The sequence below is a fragment of the Artemia sp. Qi Xiang Cuo genome, chromosome 19 (assembly GCF_049724085.1).
Source record: "Artemia sp. Qi Xiang Cuo chromosome 19, ASM4972408v1, whole genome shotgun sequence".
NCBI classification, from domain to species: domain Eukaryota; kingdom Metazoa; phylum Arthropoda; class Branchiopoda; order Anostraca; family Artemiidae; genus Artemia; species Artemia sp. Qi Xiang Cuo.
In genome coordinates this window covers 50,890,695-50,916,212 of record NC_142812.1, presented here as the reverse complement: position 1 = coordinate 50,916,212, position 25,518 = coordinate 50,890,695, and the positions used below count along the sequence as shown (strand labels likewise).

Genomic DNA, 25,518 nt, shown 5'->3' with positions numbered 1-25,518 from the left:
GACTGGATTTGTTCATGGGACTGGTTACATGTTAATGTTTTTTTATTCGTGAAACTTATTGCATGTTGTTTTTTTTCGTGAATTTTGTACATTGATATTTTTATTTTTCCTCGTGAAAACAATTTGTAGATGGAACATGTTAAGTGCTGATTTTTAGTCATGTAAAAAAAAGTTGAAAAAACTTAAAAAAAAACTGTCCAAAAAAAATAGTTACTACAAACATTATTTTTCTATTAGTAAAAGTCACGACTATCATTTCTATATGATTCTCATTTTGAGTTCCGAAAATAATAAATGTGATTTTTTATGTAGTATGTTAAATATCATTTTAAGAGATGTAAAAAAAAGTTGGAAAAACATATCGTTAAAAAAAAGAAGTAGGGGGGCCTGAGGGGGGGGGGTAAGAGGGAGGGGGTTGGAGGGGGGTCAGCAAGGGATTAGGGAGGGGGGTTTAGGGGCAGGATTTGGGGGAGGGAGTCCTTGGGGTTTGGGTAGGGGACCTTACAACACTGTTCAAATGGTAGTTGTGTATTATACCAAACACAGATGACAATTGCCCAAATAAAAAAAAATATGTATCTCTGAATAGGAGTTAGCATTCCCTCAGATGGTTTACCATTTTCATTTCTGTCCACGCCTATAATCATACCATAATGAAGAATCATGTTTAACATTAGATATGTGAACGGCCATGACTCTATCAGAAAACATGTTATTTAACTCCTAAAACCATGGTTTCGTGAACAGCACGAATTTTCATGGTAGGTTGAATCCGGTCATTGTACTTTCTGCTTGTATGGCGGGAGTACTGTCCGCTACTTATCATTATAGCTATATGGTGAGATACCCTGCTGTAACTGTTATAGCTATATGGTGAGACACCCCGCTTATATATATTAATATAACACTACTTTCGTAAGCCTTCCTCCCCCCAACAAAAATACGTATACGGCCCTGCACGTGCTTAAAGTGTTGTCACTTTAAAAGTCGATCTAATATTCTAATTTTAACATATCATTTGAAACCAACAAGCTCACACACATAAATGCGGATATTTTGGCAGAAGTAAGACTCGAGTTGTGGAATATATAGGCCTTCTTAGCGCGTCTTGATTTATGAATTTCATTATCCGATGTGAATAATTTTCCTTATTTCTAATTTGGTAGAAAACACCGCTCTCTACTAAGTCAATACTACTGCGCTGAGGATGAAAATACTATTCAGACTTTTTGCGTTTTGACTAATAAGCATGCATTGCTTAGAAATAGTTTTCAAACCCTAGTTTTGAAAATGGAACCATACCCACTGCAATAACTGTGCCTGCATCACCCTGAAAGGAGTTTCGTATATATTAAATAAAAAAAATGTTTTTTTTTCCAAATGAAAGTAAGGAGTAACATCAAAACTTAAAACTTACAGAAAATATTAATTATGTGTGGGGGGCTACCCCCATCTCAACACCTTGCTGTTTACGCTAAAGCTTTTCTGAACTTTAAAAAGAGCTTATTATTCTAATTAAACGGCCATTGTACTTCAGGAGCTATTCTTAAAGAATCAGGAAGAAAATTCAAACTTTAGCGCAAAGAGCGAGGTATTGAAAGGGGGCAACCCCCTCATACAATTAATCATTTCTGTTCGTTTTAAATTTTGATGTTGCTCCTTAATTTTGGTTGAAACATTTTCTTTTTAGTTAATTTCTGATCCTTTTTAAATAATGCCAAGAAATCTGGCTCCCCTCCATGAAAAATTCCTTCTGCCCACGAACAGTACCCCCATGGAAAGTTATTCCCACGTAAGAATCCCGTCCCCGACCAGGAAAAATCCTCCCAGACGATTCCTCTTAAAATATCCACAGCATTCAATCAATCAAAGAATCAATCAATTTATTCAATCAACAAACTCAACAAATTACACTTCAATATAAAATCCCCCGTAAGGCTCTATAGCCAGGAAAAAAAACAGGGGAGAAACAAAAATGAAACAAAGACATAAAAAACAAAAACATTTTCACATCATGCATTCACACCTTTATGAGACTCAACACAAGAAAAAAAAATAAACAAAACATAAAATCAATAAGAAAAAAAAATCATAAAATACAATGATCCTTATAAAAAAAGAAGAAAAAAAAATCTAAAAATCAAAAACTAAAAAGGGGACTACAAAGCAATCAATTTATTCCAATTTATTCAATTTATTCAATTTATATAAAAGATTTTATATACTGTGAGGAGGCGTGTTTCAATCAGTCTAGACACTTGATTTTTTGTATAAGCCAATTAATTGAAGTTTTTATTTAATATATTTCCATTTATATACTGTGAGGAGGCGTGTTTCAATCAATATAGACATTCGATTTTGCTTATACGCCAATTAATGGAAGTGTTTATTTAATATATTTCCATTTATATACTGTGAGGAGGCGTGTTACAATCAATATAGCAACTCATTATCGTGTATTCGCCTGTTCCTTGAAGGTTTTTTTTTATATATGTCAATCTCTATACTGTTAATAGTAGTTTTTAAATCTGTACATAAACTAAAGTTTTTGTATAATACAGGTCATTTAAGGTTTTATTAAAAATATTTCCATTTCTATAATGTGAATAGGCGTGTTTCAATCAGTATAGACATTCTATTTTGTGTATACGCCAGTTAATGGAAGTGTTTATTTAATATATTTACATTTATATACTGTGAGGAGGCGTGTTTCAATCAGTACAGACACTCGATTTTGTGTATACGCCAGTGCATTGAAGGTTTTATTTAATATATTTCCATTTCTATACTGTGAAGAGGCGTGTTTCAATCAGTACAGACACTCGATTTTGTGTATACGCCAGTGCAAGGAAGGTTTTATTTAATCTATTTCCATTTCTATTCTGTGAATAGGCGTGTTTCAATCAGTATATACACTCGATTTTGTTTATACTCCAATTCATGGAAGGTTTTATTTTATATATTTCCATTTCTATACTGTGAAAAGGCGTGTTTCAATCAGTATAGACACTCAATTTTGTGTATAAGCCAGTTCATGGAAGGTTTTATTTAATATATTTAAATTTATATACGGTGAGAAGGCGTGTTTCAATCAATATAGACACTCGATTTTGTTTATACGCCAATGAATGGAAGTGTTTATTTAATATATTTCAATTTATATACTGTGAAGAGGCGTGTTTCAATCAATATAGACATTCGATTTTGTTTATACGCCAGTGAACGGAAATGTTTATTTAATATGTGAGTTTTGTTTCCTATTTATTTATATTTTTCTTGTTTGGTATGTTTTTGTGTTGATGTAAGTTAAGGTTTTTAAAAAGAACATTTTTTGTTTCATTTTTTTCTTTCCTTTTTTTTCCTCTGATAAAGGCTTCCGGACGTGGGGCCGAAATATTCGGAGTTATCTGTTTAATTAAGTGTTTATTTTATTGTATTCACTGCTTTATAAAAATTAAAGCCCATTTTTCTGGTTTAATTTTTTGTAAATGGAAAAGTAGTGTGGTATAGTTGCGCTTTAATTTTTCGATCACTTTAAAAGGGCACTAGAACTTTAATTTCTGTTCGAGTGAGCCTTTTCCCAATATTCTAGGACCATTGGTTCGATGCGATCATCCATAAGGAAAATAAACAGAAGGACAAACAAATAAAGACGCATCCGTGATCTTTCTTCTAGCAAAAATGAAAAATTTCACATTTTTGCATATAGGGGCTTCAAACTTCTACAATAGGGCGCTCAGATACGCGGAATCTGACGATCTCATTTTCATTAAGATTCCCTTGACTTAGTAGTGTTTTCTCCCTTTTTTGAAAATCAGGCAAATTTTCTCAGGCGCTTATCTTTTGATGGGTAACATTAAACTTAATGAATTTTTGTATATTTGGAATCAGTATAACAATCCAATTCCTTTGATACATCTACTGATATCAAAATGCTATTTTTTAGAGTTTTGGTTACTATTGAACCGTGTCGCTCCTTACTTACAGCTCGTTACCTCGAACCGTTTGATTCATACTCACTAGGAGGGTAGACCTAAAGTAAGTCAAGATGATTTTCAAATACATATTCGTAAACTACAACAAAAAATTTATTAAACATATCAATAAACCTTTCTAGCAGCAATTTCTCCTTTCTAGTTTTGCAATGTCCAGCCGACTATCTGAAATCGACTTTCAACCTTTACCAAGAGATGTCCAGCGCAGGATTGCTGAAGCATTTCCAATAAGTAGAAATATGGTGAAAACTGAAAAAGGAGGATTTATTATATCTTCCAACTATAAAAACTATGCAAAAGATGTTTACAATTTTCCACTGAATAGCACTGACGTTTGGGTAGTTACTTTTCCAAAATCAGGTAAAGCATTTCTCTTCTTCTATGAAACATAGACATGGCTGCTTTTCATTTCTTGGTGAATCAAACAGAAACAGAAACAATGGAGTATCAGACACGGCATATGTATCTATACAGTAATGAGCGCTCCTATCTTCTCCATTAAAGAATTTTGGGCCACAGCATGCCTCGCACATTTGTTCTTGGGTCCTCCTTTGCGCGTGCGCAATGACGAATTCTTAGCGATGGCTGGCGCAGGGTTGCCACCAGGACCTGGAAGAATTTACTAAATCGGAGAGGAATAATTTACTAGATCGCATCTGTTTTTACTAAATGCTGAAAATATATATACATATATATATATATACATATATATATATATATATATATATATATATATATATATATATATATATATATATATATATATATATATATATATATATATATATATATATATGTATTATGTTACATTTCCACTTACTTTTAATTTCTCTCAGCAGGCTCCTATCTCCTCAATAAAAATTTTCAAACTGAGGCAGGGTTGCCACCCTGACCTGGAAGAATTTACTAAATCAGACAGGAAAAATTTAGTGGATCGCATCTGTTTTTACTAAATGCTCAAAAAAAAAATTTCCTATAGTCAAAAAAATAGTCAAAAAAATTTCCTATAGTAAAAATCCTATAGTAAAAATCAAGCATCGATTTTTACTATAGGAGGATAATCAACACAATTTTCACAATCTTTTTCCTTTTATCTTCTTTTTTTCTCTTTTCCTCTTTTCTTTCGTTTTCATAGTACGATTGAAAATTCCGGAAACCTACAAGTCCAAAAATCCTATATATATATATATATATATATATATATATATATATATATATATATATATATATATATATATATATATATATATATATATATATATATATACGCAAGGGATAATCAATACTCCAACGCTAGTTCCCCGGACCACGATCGGCCAGCAGTGCTATGATGTGTCCCAAATCTGAAACAAACGTTCATAACTATATATATAAAAAAATTGAGAATGTCGACTTTTAGCGGTGAATTTCGACAAAAACCCAATACACACGTGAAAGATCAAATATTTAATTACATTCTTGTGCGTTCGGACACACGCCGGTTTATGGCGACAATCAGAGATATGCTCTGGTGAATGTCCGAAAGCGAGAAAAAAAAAACCCAATCCTTAAAACTCAATCCATATCTCTAGTGAATGAAACAAAGAGGGTGCAAGAAGTAGCGCATCAAGTTCTTTCAATATTTTTCATATATGGCGCTCCAACCATAATGATAAAGAACTCTGAAATCAGGTCATATTCGACATTTGCGCTCTATGGGAAGATGTTATGATAGTTCATGGAAAGCCTTGTCATAGTAATAGCATCGTCTTTTGTGCCTAGCGAACAAATGACAAATATTGAAACCGAAGAACAACTTAAGGACACCCTAGACGGCCAATCATTTTGGTCAAAAGCTTCCGTCAGCCGATTGGCTTGTGCTTCAATCAACCTTCCATCGACTCTTCAATCAACCCTTCAATCTTGACCAAAGCTAATTTCAAGTTTAATTTTAACTCACGGCCAGATTTTTAGTTTCAGTTCAGAGTCGGGTAGTGAAGTGTCTATCGTTCTGATTTGGCTTTTCTTGCATGTACCTTAGTTGCGCTCAAGCGGGAAAAAAAAGAAAATAGGAAACGTCGTTGGTCCAAAAAGTGGTACAAGATGAGAAATCGCTTCATGTATGATCATTTACTGAACGTTCTGCACGATAAAGAACAAGAGGACTACAGGAACCTACCCCCAGGAAAATACTATGTGTTTACCCCCCAGAAACCCCCCCCCCTCCCCACAGAAAATAAGAGTTTCAAATTTGAGGATTTTATTTGAGTTTTTCTTTAGTTTCGTTGAGAAGTGCTAAGGAAAGGGAAACAGAGGAAGCGGGTGCTAAATTAAAAAAAAAGAAGAGAAAAATATAGGTGAATAATCGTCAAAATTAAGCTAAAAACTTGTGGTACCACAAAGTTCTAGAAAGTTTAGCTTGCCTTTGAAAGGATAGTTGGCTTTGGGAACCAACAAGTTCTTATTGCTGAAGTTTACCAACGAAAGCATTGTCAATTTTTACGAGTTTTTTACGGGTAGTGGCAAAGTTTTGTATAGAGTAAAAAAAAACCTTATCATTCGAATTAAACAGCCATCGTGTTCCGGGAATTGAGACAAAAAGTCCGAATTTTAACGTCAAAGAGAAAGGTCTTGAGGAGGGGACAACCCTTTTTATATACGTAATAATTTCTGTTCCTTGTAAGTTTTGATATTGGTCTTTACTTTGAGTTGAAAAACCTTTTTTTTACTTTTATTTCTGATCGTTTTTAAATAATGCCGGGAAATCCGACTCCCCCTCAAAGAAAAAATCCTTTCTTCTACTGAAAATTCCTCCATGGAAAGTTCTTTTTACAAAAATGTCCTCCCCCTCCCTCACCAGAGAAATTTCCTCCAGACAATTCCACTAGCTGAGAATTCCACCGAAAAAATTTCTTGCGGATGAACTCGAACGAAAATTTTTTCTTAGCACACTTTAATTTGCAAAAAAGCTTTAATTTTTGATGCTTTTTAAAATCATGCCGGTAATCCTCTCCGTGGAAAATTTTTCCATCAAAAACCCAGCAAAAGGGGATTTTCCAGCAAAAATTTTTTTGGGAGGCGGGGGTGTGCAACAGAAACTTTAAACACCGCATCAAATCTGTGAAATCGATATCTATTCCTTTAAGATTACTGGGAATAATTCTGGTCTGCGCTGTTATTATGAAAGTAAAGAGTAACACTAAACGCCAAAATGAACAGAATATATTCTGTATAGGAGGGGGACTGCCCCTTCATCATCCCGTTCACCACCTCATGATCGCAGAACCTTCGGAGTGTACTCAATAGATTAGAAATTGAGAGTTCTAGTCCTTTTTTAAAGTGCAAAGGGATTAGAGACCAACCTGTTGCATGGGGATGTTATTTTCCGAGGGAAATTTTCCGCAGGGGGGGGGAGGTAAACGAAACCCACCAAATAATCGAGTTTCTCAGCCTTAAATAGAAAAGTGTGGTCTGCAACTAGAAAGGTTGTGCAGTGTGATCTAAAATTATGTTTTTGAAATGACCTATATATTGTAAAACATAGGGATAGGAACTTAAAATCAAGCGACATAATCCCTTAGTAGGTGGGACGTCCGTGATCTTAGTGCGATATGTGTCTGAATTAAGTTGTAAGCCAGTAAGAACAAAAAGGTTTCTGTCCCTTTTACATGTAGTCTACGCCACCAATATAAAATTATTTTGTATTTTAGGATTTTCTTAGCGATGGGATTTACAATTCACTAAGTTAAAATTACCCACTTTAACAGAAAACACAAAGAAATAAATATAAAGAAGACGAAAAGGTCTATGGCCAGTAAATGAAAAAAACAAACAAAAACAAACAAAACAAATCCGAATATTGCGCCCGTATCTAACAAGGCGTTTTTCGCGTAGAAAAAAACCCACTAAAACTAATATATATATATATATATATATATATATATATATATATATATATATATATATATATATATATATATATATATAAATATATATATATATATATATATATATATATATATATATATATATATATATATATATATATATATATATATATATATATATATATATATATATATATATATATATATATATATATATATATATATATATATATATATATATATATTTTCTACTCGCTTTCATTCAGTGAACCCCTAGCTTGAAAACGGATATTCTATAGTCTCTGAACAAGAAAGAACTGGTTTCTTCAAGTAAACGGATTAGGACACAGTTGAAATTTGTTGCACCATTGACTTTTCTTGAGTAAACCTACTGCGAGCTAATTGATCTGTGTTCACCTTTGGTGCCAAACTATTTGGTATTGAAATAGACTGATATTAGTGGATTTTATAGATTATTTTGGATATATATTATTGCATCTTTGGAGCATTTTTCCAACTAAATTTTTCCTTAAGGTTCTTTATTTAGATAAAGATAAGTTGCTTTTACTTTTGTCCTCTCCTTAATAAGAAATGCTTGCATTTAAAGAGTTTGATATCGCGTTAGCTAACTTCAAAAATTATCCTCATTGGCCAGTAAAGATACTAAAAGTGTCCAAGGATAGCAAAGGAAAGCCATCAGATTTGGTATTTTTCTATGGGACACATGACGAATACAGACTTGTTGAAGCCAACTTGGCAGAATATAATCCAAGCGTTAGCCGAACTTGAACAAAACAGACTGCAGGTGTAAAGACTGCATTTGAGGAATTGAAAAATTCACCCGATATTTATAAATCCCTTTCCAAGGCATTTAATGCATTAACAATTAAGGAATCTAATACAGGAGAATGTGCATTGTTGATGGATAAAATCACTTCTACGGAACTTGACCTGGAAAAAACTAAGCGAGAGTTACTGTAAAATTTAACTAAGAAGGTTAATGAAAGGTTTTTGGATGTTGATTCCTTTCGCCAGTCATCCCACGACATTATCTGTGAAATATATGATGCAATTACTCTTGATTATATACCAAAATTTGAAAAAATTGAACAATCGCTGAAAACTCTTCGCAACCAAATTATAAATCAAGAAGAGAAAATCAAGAAAATTGAGATGAAACTTGATCCATTTAAACGAGAAGTGCTGCTTGATTTGCTAATTTTGCATGGTGCTAAGCAACAGTCCGGAACTGACCTCCAATCAACAATCCTGCAAGTTTTCAAAACCAAAATTAACCTGACTGAAATTAATGTTGCCCGAATTAGGAATATCTACAGATTCAAAATATGCCCTGCTTTAACCGATGCCTCCCTAAACGACAAAGTCCATCCTGTTTTAGTTAAATTTGTGAATAGTGATATAGCGAAGAAAGTCTTCAAAGCAAAAGCTAGGTTAGCTTCAAGTGGAATTTCCCTATCGGAAGCATTGACAAAGAGGCGACGTGAGATCCTATATGCCGCTAAGGACAGATCTGGTCATAGAAATGCTTGGACTGATCGTGGGCAAATTTTGGCAAGGCCTAACGGTGAAAGTGTCACTAAAAAAATTCATACTCTAGCCGACTGTGTTTAAGATTTTTTTTTTTTTTTTTTTTTTTTTTTTTTTTTTTTTTTTTTTTTTATATGTTTAGTATCTTGTCAATCATATATTAAGCGTATTTTATTTATCTTTTGCTTATTTTTTTCTTTGTGTGTATCTGTCTAATGATTTACTTTCGTTCCAATTAACTTCAATGAAATTTATGGATTTCAATAATTATTCTTTTTTGTTACATGCCTGTTCTCACAAGTCATTGCGTCAGTTTGGGATTTTAATCCTTTGTTATCTTGAAAATAATTTTACTTTTATTGGTCTCATGGGTACATTAATGCAGTGGAGCTTTAGCGTTATATATTTTTTATTTTTTATTTCAGGAACTGAGTAGTATGATTAATGATTTAAGAAAGTTACTAAATCTATCTGAAATTATTATTATTAATTTGTTCAATAATATAAAATGTATATCTATCTTACTTATTGGTATGATTATTGTGATTTTATTTATTTATTTATGTCGTTAACCTTTGGTCTGGGGAGTTTCGTTGCGGAGCGGATCTACCATCCACCGTAAGTAAAATGATTAATTCTTTTAGTGACCAGGGTGATGTTAACTCTTTGGGGGAACGTTTTATTGAGTTACAAAACATTCCTTTAGATATAGAAAGTATAATTAATAATTCAGTTGGAAGTAGAAATAGGAGTTATAATGATCCTAAATCGGTTATTGAAAGTAAATATGTTTCGCAATTAAATGGTTCTGCCTCTTCTAAACAAGATGGTATTTTTTCTGTGCTTCACCTAAACATTCAGGGACTTTGCTCCTCTTTTGATGAGCTGAAACGGATCGTCAGTGGTGGAACTCTGGATGTTATTGGTTTATGTGAAACTTTCCTGGATTCAAAAAAGGATATGCTTTTAGATATACAAAGATTTAGGATGAAGAGGATGAACCGGAAACAGATGGTGAAAGGTGGCCTTGCCCTGTATATTGCCGATCATCTTGTACATAATATCCGAAGTGATTTGATTAGAAATGAGGAAGGAGTCTTTGAATCTCTTTTTATTGAGATTAAGTCAGGTTGTAAGGATTTAGTAGTCGGTTTGGTTTACAGATCCCCTAGTGGATCTACTCCTTCGTTTATGAAAATTCTGGAAGAGGTTTTGGACTTAGTCCAAAAGCATCCTTACGAACTAATCCTTATGGGGGATTTCATCCTTCATCTGTTGGATCAAAAATTCTGTTTCGGCTGCAGATTTTTTGTCAATGATGCTTTCTGCGGGAGTTCTACCTTCAGTTTGTATACCAACCCGAGTTACTGAGATGCATGCATCACTTATTGATAATATTTTTTCGTCACTAGATGTCTTAGATAATTCGGAGATGATTAGTGATATTTCTGATCATTTCCCTGCTATTTCACGATATAGGACTGCTAATCGATCGCAGCGTAAAGCTTTGCCATCTAATCTCCCATTTTTCTGTTTTGGTGTCAGTGAGATCAGTCTACTTAAATCTCGCTTGACTGATCAGCCATGGGATAGTTTGGATTCTGAATCGGATTTTAACCGCTCTTTTGATTTCTTTTATGATTCAGTAAAAGAAGGTATCCTAGAAGTTTGCCACCGGAATCCAAAGCCTCATACCTCGAAAAGGATAGTACTGCTGAATCCGTGGATGACTCCAGGTCTCCATAAAAGCTGGAAAAGGAAAAATTATCTGTGGACACTGTACAAGACTTTGTCATCTGCTTCTCATCATCAGCGGTTCAAGGCCTATAGGAATATATTTAATTCTCTGTGTCGGAAGGCCAAGTCTCAGTATTATCACAGGAAATTTTCTGAGTATGGAAAGGATGTTGGGGAGACAGATAAATTTATTAATTCTGTACTTAAACCTACTCCCCCCCCCCGCCTTCAGTTCCAACAACGCTTATTGTTGACGTTAAATTTGTCAAAGGATAAGAAAATGTTCAGCTAGAGCTTACGTCTTTTTTTGCTAATATAGGAAAAACGACTGCTTCATCTGTGAGCTCTAGAACTCCTCGTTGCGATTTCAGAGCCTATCTTGGACCCCCATGTTTGAAGTCAATGGTCTTGAACCCTGTTTCTGAGTTTGAGGTAGCTCGGATCATAAATGCATTTAAAGGTTCATCGTCTTCAGGGCCAGACAGAATTCCTACAAGGGTTATCCGTGCCGTTCTTCCTGCTATTATGTCACCATTGACTAAGCTTGTCAATCTGTCTTTCGTGAATGGAATTTTCTCTGAATCCCTCAAGCGAGCTAATGTTATAGTGCTGTATGAAGGTAGGTCCCAAAGTGATTCTGCAAATTACAGGCCAATTTATCTTTCATCTGTTTTCAGCAAAATTTTTTACAAGGCTTTGCTATCCAGGCTCCTTAGTTTTCTGGATGTAAAAATATTTTTCCATGATTTCCAGTTCGGATTCCGAGCGAATCACTCTACAGAGCATGTTTGCGCACCTCTCTTGAATTTCATTCATTCGGCAATAGATTTTGGTCTTATCCCGGCAGCTTTATTTTTGGATGTTCGTAAAGCCTTTGATTCTTTGACTCATCAAGTTATCGGATTTACACAAAATTGAATGTCTATATTGATTGAAACACGCCTCCTCACAGTATATCAGACTCATCAGATTTACAAAAAATTGAATGTCTATATTGATTGAAACACGCCTCCTGCACAGAAGACAAGTGGAAGACATATTAAATAAGCACTTCCATGGCACCGGCGTAGAAGCAACCCGCATGTCTATACAGATTGAAACACGCCTCCGTCACAGTATATACAATGGGGAAATATATTAAACAAACCCTTCCATTCATCGTTTGGTAACAAATCGAATGTCTGTAATAATAGATTGAAACGACGCCTCCTCACAGTATATAAATGGAAATATATTAACATAGCTTACTTCCATTCACTGTATGCATGTATAAACAAACGATTCAGAATGCCTGTATTGATTGAAACACGCCTCCTCACAGTATATAAATGAAAATATATTAAATAAACACTTCCGTTCACTGGCGTACACACAAAGTTCGTGACACCTATAATGATGCGAAGCACGCCTCTCACGGTATATCAGGCTCATTCAGATTTGCAGCAAATCAGAATGTCTATACCAGATTGAAACACGCCTTCACACAGTATATAAATGGAAACATATTAAATAAACACTTCCATTCACTGGGCGCGTAAACAAAATCGAATGTCTATATTGATTAGGAAACACGCCTCCTCACAGTATATAAATGGAAATATATTAAATAAACACTTCCATTCGCAGGCGTATACACAAAATTGAATGTCTACATTATTGGATTGAAGCTTGCGCCTCCTCACGGTATACATAAAGTGGAAATATATTGAAATTAAACACGCTTCCCACTCGCATTGGCGTATAGACAAAATCAGAATGTCTATATTGATTGAAACACGCCTCCTCACAGTATATAAATGGAAATATATTAAATAAACACTTCCATTCACTGGCGTATACACAAAATTGAATGTCTATATTGATTGAAACACGCCTCCTCACAGTATATAAATGGAAATATATTAAATAAAAACTTCCATGCATTGGCGTATAAACGAAATCGAATGTCTATACTGATTGAAACACGCCTCCTCACAGTATAGAAAGCGAAATATATTAGTAAAAACTTCCATTCATTGGCGTATAAACAAAATTGAATGTCTATATTGATTGAAACACGCCTCCTCACAGTATATAAATGGAAATATATTAAATAAACACTTCATTCACTGGCGTATACACAAAATTGAATGTCTAATCATGCATTTGAACACACTTCTACAGTATACCACGCCAGACTCATCAGATTTACACAAAATCGAATGTCTATACTGATTGAAACACGCCTCCTCACAGTATATAAATGGAAATATATTAAATAAACACTTCCATTCATTGGCGTATAAACAAAAATCGAGCGTCCAGACTGACTTCGAAACACGCCTCCTCACAGTATATAAATGGAAATATATTAAATAAACACTTCCATTCACTGGGCGTATAAACAAAATCGAATGTCTATATTGATTGAAACACGCCTCCTCGCGGTATATCAGACTCTATCAGATTTACACAAAATCGAATGTCTATACTGATTGAAACACGCTTCCTCACAGTACTCTTACGTGGAAATATATTAAATAAACACTATCCATTCATTGGCGTATACAAAAACAAAATCGAGTGTCTATATTGATTGAAACACGCCTCCCACACAGTATATAAATGGAAATATATTAAATAAACACTTCCATTCACTGGCGTATACACAAAATCGAATGTCTATATTGATGGAAACACGCCTCCTCACAGTATATCAGACTCATCATATTTACAAAAAATCGAATGTCTATAGTGATTGAAACACGCCTCCTCACAGTATATAAATGGAAATATATTAAATAAACACTTCCATTAACTGGCGTATAAACAAAATCGAGTGTCTATATTGATTGAAACACGCCTCCTCACAGTATATAAATGGAAATATATTAAATAAACACTCTCATTCATTGGCGTATAAACAAAATCGAGTGTCTATATTGATTGAAACACGCCTCCTCACAGTATATAAATGGAAATATATTAAATAAACACGTCCATTCATTTGCGTATACACAAAATCGAATGTCTATATTGATGGAAACACGCCTCCTCACAGTATATCAGACTCATCAGATTTACAAAAAATTGAATGTCTATACTGATTGAAACACGACTCCTCACAGTATATAAATGGAAATATATTAAATAAACACTTCCATGCATTGGCGTATACACAAAATTGAGTGTCTATATTGATTGAAACACGCCTCCTCACAGTATATAAATGGAAATATATTAAATAAACACTTCCATTCACTGGCGTATACACAAAATTGAATGTCTATATTGATTGAAACACGCCTCCTCACAGTATATCAGACTCATCATATTTACACAAAATTGAATGTCTATACTGATTGAAACACGACTTCTCACAGTATATAAATGGAAATATATTAAATAAACACTTCCATGCACTGGCGTATAAACAAAATCAGTGTCTATATTGATTGAAACACGCTCTTCACAGTATATAAATGGAAATATATTAAATAAAAACTTCCATTAACTGGCTTATAAACAAAATCGAACGTCTATATTGATTGAAACACGCCTCCTCACAGTATATAAATGGAAATATATTAAATAAACACTTCCATTCACTGGCGTATACAAAAAATTGAATGTCTATATTGATTGAAACACGCCTCCTCACAGTATATAAATGGAAATATATTAAATAAACACTTCCATGCATTGGCGTATAAACAAAATCGAATGTCTATACTGATTGAAACACGCCTCCTCACAGTATATAAATGGAAATATATTAAATAAACACTTCCATTCATTGGCGTATAAACAAAATCGAATGTCTATATTGAATCAGATTATTTGACTCATCAAATTATCACATATTGGTATAAGATCAAATGTTTTCTCTTGGTTTGAATCATATCTTTCTGGTAGACTTATTTCAATAGATCCGTTTTTCTGGAGCCCTTCTGAAGTAGAATATGGTGTCCCCCAGGGATATGTTCTTGGCCCCGTTTTATTATTGATTTATCTCAATGATCTGATTTCAGCAGTCAAGAACACCAGTCCTCTAGTATGTTGTAATATGTCTCATTCGGCGGGTTCATTGTGTCCCAATGCTACTTCTGATGAAGATTGCCTCGTATCTTTTGCTAATGCCAGCACTTTTGTGACTTAAGGGAGGACAGACTTTGATTTCAGATCAAATCTCGTGGCACGCTGTGCCAGAAGAGTGTCTTGGGCTCAGGTGAATTGATTGGCCTTGAATGTTACCAAGTCACATTTTCTTATTTTTTCTCGAATTGGTGTAGCTTTCTCTCATCTGACACAGCTTCAGGTGTCACAAGGCTCCTTGTGTAGACCAAAGAATCGGTTGGTCCGGTTTCTTGGTATCCTGCTTGATGAGAACCTTTCGTTTAGACACCATATAGCCATGATTAGGGTTAAGGTCTCACGTAGTTTGGGTGTCATTCGAAAACTCAAACACACCTTTCCTGGATCTATTCTGAAGCTTCTTTTTTCTGCCTTGTCCAGTCATATGTCTCTTATTGCCCCATAGTTTGGATGTCTACTTTTCCTTCTACACTGCAGTCGCTTTCTGTCAATTATAACAAAACACGGCGTCTGGTTATGGACACCAACCCTTCTTCACGAAGACCACTTCTAAATCTACAGTCTATCTACATTCTTTCTTGTGCTTCTTTTGTTTTTCATCAGCTTCATGGCAATCTTCCAAAATCTCTTCAAAAACTCCTCAGTTTATTTCTGATTCAGCTCCATATAACCTTCGTTCGTCACATAATATCTGCATTCCTCCTACTCCCACTGTGCGGTCAGATTTCAATCCCCTCATCGCTTGTAATCAGGTTTGGAACTCCCTGCCTTCTTCAGTACAGAAATGCCACTCGTTTGGCACTTTCAAGAGGATTCTTATGGACCATTTAGTTAAGAATCAAACTGAATAATTAGTTTTTTTATTTTTTATTTATTTTTTTTATTTTTTTTTTTTGTGGAGTTGATGTCCCCTGAATGTTTAGTTCTGTTTTATGGTGGTCTTCTCTGCGCTTTGACTCCCAGACCTCAGGTATGACTATCAATATTTATTGCTGAAACTTGTATAGTTCACTAAGGAGTAGCATTCATGAAGACGGGTTAAATTTTATTACTTTCGCACCATTTTATTACAGTCCAATAATTATAAGCCATATGACTGAAATAACCCATAAACCTCAATTTTGCTACCTAGCCTTAGAAATAAGCAGAGCTGATTGAACTGGAATTTATATAGTTTTAAATACAAGCTTAAAAGGGCTGTACATGGCTTAAGTTATGATATTTAAATATCTTGGATAAGAGTTATGAATAATAGCTCTTATATATATATATATATATATATATATATATATATATATATATATATATATATATATATATATATATATATATATATATATATATATATATATATATATATATATATATATATATATATATATATATATATATATATATATATATATATATGTATATATATATATATATATATATATATATATATATATATATATATATATATATATATATATATATATATATATATATAAATCTAAAATAGACTAACCTAAAATATATAATATACAATTACTTAACTTTATATTCCCAGTATCGGTATTAATTGATAAACCTGCAAAAACTTTTTTTTTTATTTCTAATGCTTCAAGAGCCCATTGAGTGACACCTTTATCATTGGAAATGGCTGTTGCCTCCTCAAGCTGCACAAAATGGTCCGAATTAAAAAAATATATGTTCTGCTAAGGCTGAAGTGAAACTTTCTGGAGATTTTGTAATTATTGTAGATTTTGATTTACGTCATATATATTTTTCCAGAATTTAGAAAGTTAATCAATGGTCTGATTGATTTAAAACAAGTTCAAATTTTATGTTTCAGTCAAGTCCGTTTAAATTTTCTCCCCAAGAATTGGTATGTAAGGCAATTAAATGTATCTATTGGAAATTGTAGGGTCCAAAAGTTGAGAAACTTCGTTTTTACTACCTTTTTCATGCTTAATCTGTCTTTTCTGCATTTTTTCATTTATAAATTTTACAGGATACCCGTTGCAAAATAAAATATCCCTCAAATACAATAGTTCATTATCAATATACTCCGGGGAACAAATTTTAAAAGCTCTATCAACCAATGATATGACTGTTCCCTTTTTTTTCTTTTTACTGAAATTGGGTGAGATGGACGAAAATATAAATACCTGTCATTATGAGTTGGATTTCTATAAATTGAAAAAAGTAAACCATTATCATTCTTTATTAATAAAATATCTAAAAAGGGTAGCCTATCTTGTTTTTCTAGCTCTAGAGTAAATTTAATATTTTTGTCAAACCTGTTTTAACAGTCAAGAAACAAATAAGAAATCCAATCCATGTTCCCAAAAGCAGAAAACACTGTCCATAAGCCTACCCCACTTTATGTTACGAGTTACCCACTTTAAGTTTTGAGCGTAAGAAAACTAGATTGACTTTAGAAAAAGGGGAACAATTTATTCCCAAAAAGGGGTGCAATGTTGATGAGATTTTACCGTTAAATCAGATGACACAAGTCTCCGGCTGTGGATAGTATTTCACCTGAGATTTACAAAGCATGCCCACATCTGATTGTAAACCAGTCACTGCTGTTATTGAAAGAAATATGATAAGCCAAGAGTTTCCCGAAGGGACAGGAACATTTCAGTTATCCTATCTGTCAGAGGGAGCGTTGTAGCGCTGCATACAGTAAAGAGCAGTAAGGCTTCAGTTCATTGTTATTAATGCTTATTTTTGCCCAAAGGCACTTCATATGGAAGGGCGGTCGTATACGCACCGGAGGGGCTCATTCGATAGAAAATTGACAGCTTTACCTCCCTTTTTAAGTGTCAAAAGTGAACAAAGGACAACCAGCCTCCCTCCCCACCCTTCTTCCTCAATGTACAAGATCAAGATTTTGAGATAAACATTTTGTTTAATATTTTCGAAATGTCAAATAACTATGCCTCAGGGGTTGACATGGCTCCTTACTAGAAGAAGGTGCACCCAGGATCAAACATACTTTATTTTTCCAATACCTTATATGTTTACAATGGACAACTTCCATAGCTTATAAGCCTTGTTGCAGGGGCAGTATGAGTAGGATGGCATAATGACTCCGACGAGTACATAATTTAAGCATGGTTTATTGATCCACTAACGGGTCAATGACACCTCTTTCAAGGTCAATCAGGGATGTTTCTAAGCCTAATGAATACAGACGGGAGCGACGCAATATCTTCACTGATGTTACATAATTTATTCTAAGAGTATTGATCCACTAGAGGTGACTAGATATCTGAGAAATTGATTTACATAATCGACAATGATGGAAATCTGACGGGGAATTCTAATATAACATTAGGGGATAAAGAAACAATATGGCTTCTCTGGTCTTTAGCTTCAGAGATAAATTAATATTCTATTTTTAAATATGGCTTCTCTGGTCTTTAGGTCTGAGAGATAAATTAATATTCTATTTTTAAATATGGCTTATCTGGTCTTTGGGTCTGAGAGATAAATATTAATATTCTATCGAAGCCATAATAGTGTAACTAGGAACACCTTAGATTTTCTCAGAAATTCATACGAGACCAAGAAAGATTGAATATATTTTACGCAGGAAATGGTTTCCTGGGAATTTCAAATGTGACAGCATAGGGATGCCGAAACAAAGGAACACGCAGGAATTACTTTTAGGGGTTATTTGGGCGAAAAAAATTAATCTGCATTTTTGGAATTTTTTTGGGAGAAACAGTTTAAGACATTTTAGAAGATGATTTGGGGTGAAACTCTATGGTCGTTATAATACACATCCATTTGAACAGTGTTGTAAGGTCCCCTACCCAAACCCCAAAGGGCCCCCGGGCCCCTTTCCTCGGGCCCCCAAAAGGATCCCCCTCCCCCTGGCTCCCCAAAGGGGCCCCCCTCCCTCCGGTCCCCCAAAGAGCCCCCCTTCCCCCGTTTTTTAATACTTTTTTTGTGCCCTTGAGACACAGTAGGGCCCCCTCCCCCATTAGTGTTTTGTCGTGGTTTACCATGTCACTGTTACGTTCTCTTGATATTTCAAAGTTCATTTTGGAATTTTCATTGAAATGTAAGAGTTGGAATATTTCAATAGTGTTTTTTCGTGGTTTACCTTGTCACAGTTACATTCTGAAGATGTTTCAAAGTTAATTTTGGATTTCTTTCGTTGGAATATAAGAGTTGGAATATTTCAGTAGTGGTTGTCGTGGTTTACCTTCTCACTATTACATTCTCTTGATAGTTCAAAGTTCATTTTTGATTTTTTTTTCGTTTAACTGTAAGAGTTGAAATATTTCAGTAGTGGTTTGTCGTGATTTACCTTGTCACTGCTACATTCTCATGATGCTTCAAAGTTCATTTTGGTTTTCTTTTCTTGAAATGTAACAGTTGGAATATTCCAGTAGTGTTTTTCCGAGGTTTACCTAGTCACTTTTACATTCTCTTGTTATTTCAAAGTTCATTTTGGATTTCATTCGTTGAGATTTGATAGTTGGCATTTTCAGTACAGTTTTCTTGTGGTATACCTTGTCACCGTTACATTCTCTTGAACATTCAAAGTTCATTTTAGATTTTTTTCCATTTAACTGTAAGAGTTGAAATATTTCATTAGTGTTTTGTCGTGGTTTACCTTGTCACTGCTACATTCTCATGATGCTTCAAAGTTCATTTTGGTTTTCTTTCGTTGAAATGTAAGAGTTGGAATATTTCACTACTGTTTTGTCATGCTTTACCTTGTCACTGTTACATTCTCTTGTTATTTCAAAGTTCATTTTGGATTTCATTCCTTAAGATGTGAGAGTTGGCATATTTAACAACATTTTTCTTGTGGTTTACCTTGTCACAGTTACATTCTCTTTATGTTTCAAAGTTAATTTGGAATTTTTTTTCCCTTGAACTTTCAGAGTTGGAATATTTCAGTAGTGTTTTTTCGTGGTTTATCTTGTCACTATTACATTCTCTTTATGTTTCAAAGTTCATTTTGGATTTCCTTCGTTGAAGTGTAAGAGTTGGAATATTTCAGTTGTGTTTTGTCATGGTTTCCCTTCTCACTATTATATTCTTTTGGTTTTTCGAAGGTTATTTTGGATTTCATTCATTAAAATTTAAGAGTTAGCATATTTGATTACACTCTTTTTGTCGTATACATTATCAGTCTTGCATTCCCTTTATGTTTCAAACTTCATTTTGGATTTCTTTTTTTTGAAATTTAAGAGTCGGATTATTTCAGTAGTGTTATATTGTGGATTACCTTGTCACTGTTACATTCTCTTGATGTTTCAAAGTTCATTTTGAATTTTTTTTTCGTTAATATACAGGAGTTGGAATGTTTCAGTAGTTTTTTCTCGTGATTCATCTTGTCACTGTTACATTCTCTTGATGTTTCAAAGTTAATTTTGGATTTTTTTTTTCGTTGAAGTGTAAGAGTTGGAATTGTCACTGTTACATTCTCTTGATGTTTCAAAGTTCACGTTGGATTTTTTTTCGTTGAAATGTAAGAGTTAGAATATTTCAAAAGTGTTTTGTCGTGGTTTACCTTATCAGTGTTACATTCTCTTAATGTTTCAAACTCATTTTAGATTTTTTTTTGTTGAAATGTAAGAGTTGGCATATTTCAGTATTGTTTTTTCGTGGTTTACCTTGTCACTGTTATTTTCTCCTGATGTTTCAAAATTCATTTTGAATTTTTTTTTTCGTTGAAATGTAAGAGTTGTATTATTTCAGTACTGTTTTGTCGTGGTTTACCTTGTCACTGTTACATTCTCTTGATGTTTCAAAGTTCATTTTGGGTTTTTTTTTCGTTGAAAGTAAAAGTTGGAATATTTCAGTAGTGTTTTGTCGTGGTTTACCTTGTCACTGTTACATTCTGAAGATGCTTCAACGTTCATTTTGGAATTTTTTTTCATTGAAATGTAAGAGTTGGATTGTTTCAGTATTGTTTGTCATGATTTACCTTGTCACTGTTACATTTTGAAGATGTTTCAAAGTTCATTTTGGATTTTTTTTTTCCGTTGAAATGTAAGAGTTGGAATATTTCAATAGTGTTTTGTTGTGGATTACCTTGTCACTGTTACATTCTCTTGATGTTTTAAAGTTCATTTCAGATTTTTTTTCGTTGAAATGTAAGAGTTGGATTATTTCAGTAGTGTTTCTCGTGCTTTACCTTGTCACTGTTACATTTTGAAGATGTTTCAAAGTTCATTTTGGATTTTTTTTTTCCGTTGAAATTTAAGAGTTGGAATATTTCAATAGTGTTTTGTTGTGGATTACCTTGTCACTGTTACATTCTCTTGATGTTTTAAAGTTAATTTTAGATTTTTTTTTTCGTTGAAATGTAAGAGTTGGAATATTTTATTAGTGTTTTGTCGTGGTTTACCTTGTCACTGTTACATTCTCATGATGTTTAAAAATTCATTTTGAATTTCATTTGTTGAAATGTAAGAGTTGGAATATTTCAGTAGTGTTTTGTCGTGGTTTACATTGTCACTCTTACATTCTCTTAATGTTTGAAAGTTCATTTTGGATTTTTTTTCGTTGAACTGTAAGAGTTGGAAATTTTCAGTAGTGTTTTATTATGTCACTGTTATTATTGTCACTGTTACATTCTCTTGATGTTTCAAAGTTCATTTTGGATTTTTTCGTTAAAATATAATAGTTCGAATATTTCAGTAGTGTTTTGTCGTTTTTTACCTTGTCACCGTTACATTCTGAAGATGTTTCAAAGTTCATTTTGGATTTTTTTTCATTGAAATGTAAGAGTTGGATTATTTCAGTAGTATTTCTCGTGCTTTATCTAGTCACTGTTACATTCTAAAGAGGTTTCAAAGTTCATTTTGGATTTTTTTCGTAGAAATGTAAGAGTTGGAATATTTCAGTAGTGTTTTCTCGTGGTTTACCTTGTCACTGTTACATTCTTTTGATGTTTTAAAGTTCATTTTAGATTTTTTTTCGTTGGAATTTAAGAGTTGGAATATTTCAGTAGTGTTTTGTCGTGGTTTACCTTGTCACTGTTACATTCTCATGATATTTCAAAGTTCATTTTGGATTTTTTTCGTTGAAATGTAAGAGTTGGAAGATTTCAGTAGCATTTTGTCGTGGTCTACCTTGTCACTGTTTGATTATCTTGATCTTTCAAAGTTTATTTTGGATTTCATTCGTTGAACTGTAAGAGTTGGAATATTCCACTAGTGTTTTGTCGTGGTTTACCTTGTCACTGTTACTTTCTCTTGATGTTTCAAAGTTCATTTTGGATTTTTTTTTCGTTGAAATGTAAGAGTTGGAATATTTCAGTAGCGTTTTATCGTGGTTTACCTTGTCACTGTTACATTCTCTTGATGTTTCAAAGTTCATTTATATTTTTTCTTTTAACTGTAGGTGTCTGTTTATTTAAATAGTATTTTGTTGTGGATTACCTTGTCACTGATACATTCTCTTGATGTTTCAAAGTTCATTTTGGATTTTTTTTGTTGAAATGTAAGAGTTGGAATATTTCAGTAGTATTTTGTCGAGGTTTACCTTGTCACTCTTACATTCTATTGATGTTTCAAAGTTCATTTTAGATTTTTTTTTGAAATATAAGAGTTGGAATATTTCAGTAGTGTTTTGTCGTGGTTTACCACAAATTCGAAATTCGTTTCATCTTTAGTATTATTAGATTCATTGGGATATATGATCAATAGCAGTAATAATGTTCACTTGCTCATTATTTTTCTATCAAATTATCTTTATATTCATTAGTGATATTGTCTACTAATGTCCTTTTTATTTTGTTGGCGACTACACTGTCTATTCTCACATTGTGCTTACAAAAGTAATATTTCTGGTACGTAGACAAGATATGATTTATTACATTAGTGCAACAGTTGGCTTTTCTTTTCCCCTTTGCTTTCATTTGAATAGTAATACCAGAACGATGGGAATAGGATATATCAATAGGTAGCGTGTTACCAGAACCATTAGCAAGAAGATGCCCATTTTCATCAATTATTATTTTTAAGTTGGCATTCTCTTTTAGCACTACCATCTCTGGTGCTCTTACTCTCGCATATCCACCTTGAGCAATGTTGAATGGTTTCGCTAGTCCAAAGAAATTTAGCTTTTCACTGTCATGACAACGTATACATACATTTCCAATAAGATCTCCATTAATGCTTGTCTCATAGTTTAAATATCGATCTTTGTAGGTATTCAACACAATGATGATTTTATCGTGTGTACACACTTTCTTTGAATAATTCATTTTCACTCTTTTTTCTAAGTATAATACAAGGTTTTTATCATGCCACTCTGTGAAAATTACTGATTTCATACCTACATTTAACTAGATGGTGTCGATAACCCACCATAGAGCATCACTGAGACAGCCGCATAGTGTCAATGAACATTCGTAGAGTATCATTGATACAACCGTATAAATAAATATTTATAAATAAATGGAAACGTTCGCTTTCAACCATGTTGGAATTGTTTGCTTTTTAAAGTCATAATATAAAGGACTGTTAAGATGATTAATAAAAAAGCTCTAATCAGGCATAATCCTTCTTCTGGCAAAAAATACAATGTTTCGAATGAACCCTCTTATGATATTCTAGGACCACTGGGTCGATTCTATAACGAATATTGTGTTTCAGGAGTCGTTCTTAAAGAATTGGGACGGAAATACCAAAACCTTAGGTAGGTTAGGTTAGCTTACATGCGCACACGTAAGCTAACCTAACCTGACCTAAGGTTTTGGTATTTCTGTGCAAAAATGGGAAATTTTGTATTTGATGTTTCAATTGTGTACTGTCATCTATATCTACATCCCCCTCCTGATCACCTGGCTCTTTACGCTAAAGTTCAAATTCTGTCCTAATTCTTTAAGAATGACTCCTGAAACACAATGGTCGTTATAGAATCGACCCAGTGGTCCTAGAATATCATAAGAGGGTTCATTCGAAACATTGTAGGACAGTGAAGTCACCAGCAAAATAAAAAGGAAATTAGTAGACAATATCAATAATGAAGATGAAGATAATTTGATAGAAAAATAATGAGCAAGTGAACATTATTACTACTATTGATCATATATCCCAATGAATCTAATAATACTAAAGATGAAACGTATTTTGAACCCATAGGTGACATCCCACTAAAAATTGTATATGACTCAAATTGGAATAATGATTAATCTACTGGTTACGGAGTAAGAGAAGAGAGTGGCTACAGTGTCATTTTATTGCTTATTATAGAACAGCTTATTTTATGGAACAGCTTCAGAAGGCTCAAAGTTGTTCTATGATATTAATAATTTACAATAATGTTGTAACATATCTATATGTTAATATCCTACATGCTGTTATTTCAATAAAAATATTTTATGCATTATTTCGTTATATTAACATTATTTTAGGGTGCGTTAGCAAATCATACGTTTAGAGTGTTTATTAAAAAGTCAGAGATGTAAGAAAATATAAAAACAGAATCGAGAGACTAGTGATGATATCTTCAAACGTATAGCTATAGATGGAAGCACAGTCAGACAGATACACGGCTATAGTGTGAGGGACAAGCACGAAAATAAAGGTTTATTTAAGGTCACTTAATCTATTCTAAATATTCTTCATATACAATAATAAAATAAATAAAAAAAACGACTACTTGTAACTAAAATAAATATATTAAAATATACTTGAAGAATTATTTTAAATATTACATAACTGTATATATTTTAATGAGGCTTCAGATACTAGAATAAAAGGAAATTAAAACGCAACACAAAATAAATAAATATAATGTATGCGAAGAATTATCTTAAATAATACTTACATGTATCTATTCTAAAGATGCTTTAAATACCTTAATAAAATAAATTAAAAAACGACTAGTTGTTACAAAAATAAATACATTAAAATATATATGAAAAATTATCTTAAATATTACTTAACTGTATCTATTCTAAAGATGCTTTAGATATCAGAATAAACAGGAAATTAAAAACAACTCTACTTGTAGGAAAAATAAATCGATTAAAATATATCTGAAGAATTATCTTAAATATTACAATTTAAAATAAATTTGAAGACTTATCTTAAATATTACTTAACTGTATCTATTCTAAAGATGCTTCAGATACCAGAATAAAAGGAAATTAAAAACATTTATACTTGCAACAAAATAATAAAATATAATATATGAATTTGAAACATCTTAAGAATGTAACAGTGAGAAGGTAAACTGTGACAAAACACTACTGAAATATTCCAACTTTTTCATGTCAACGAAAAAAAAAATCCAAAATGAACTTCCAAACATCAAGAGAATGTCACAGTGAC

At 33.0% G+C, this 25,518-nt stretch overlaps 1 pseudogene across 1 annotated transcript in view; it reads left to right on the top strand.

Annotated features, from left to right (window-relative positions):
• The window catches only part of LOC148940971 (luciferin sulfotransferase-like), a 54,303-nt pseudogene that overhangs the window by 14,399 nt on the left and 14,386 nt on the right, over positions 1 to 25,518 (top strand). Inside the window, exon 2 of the transcript XR_016143360.1 lies at positions 4,138 to 4,355. The product of XR_016143360.1 is annotated as a luciferin sulfotransferase-like (transcript). The remainder of the gene's footprint in view (positions 1 to 4,137; positions 4,356 to 25,518) is intronic.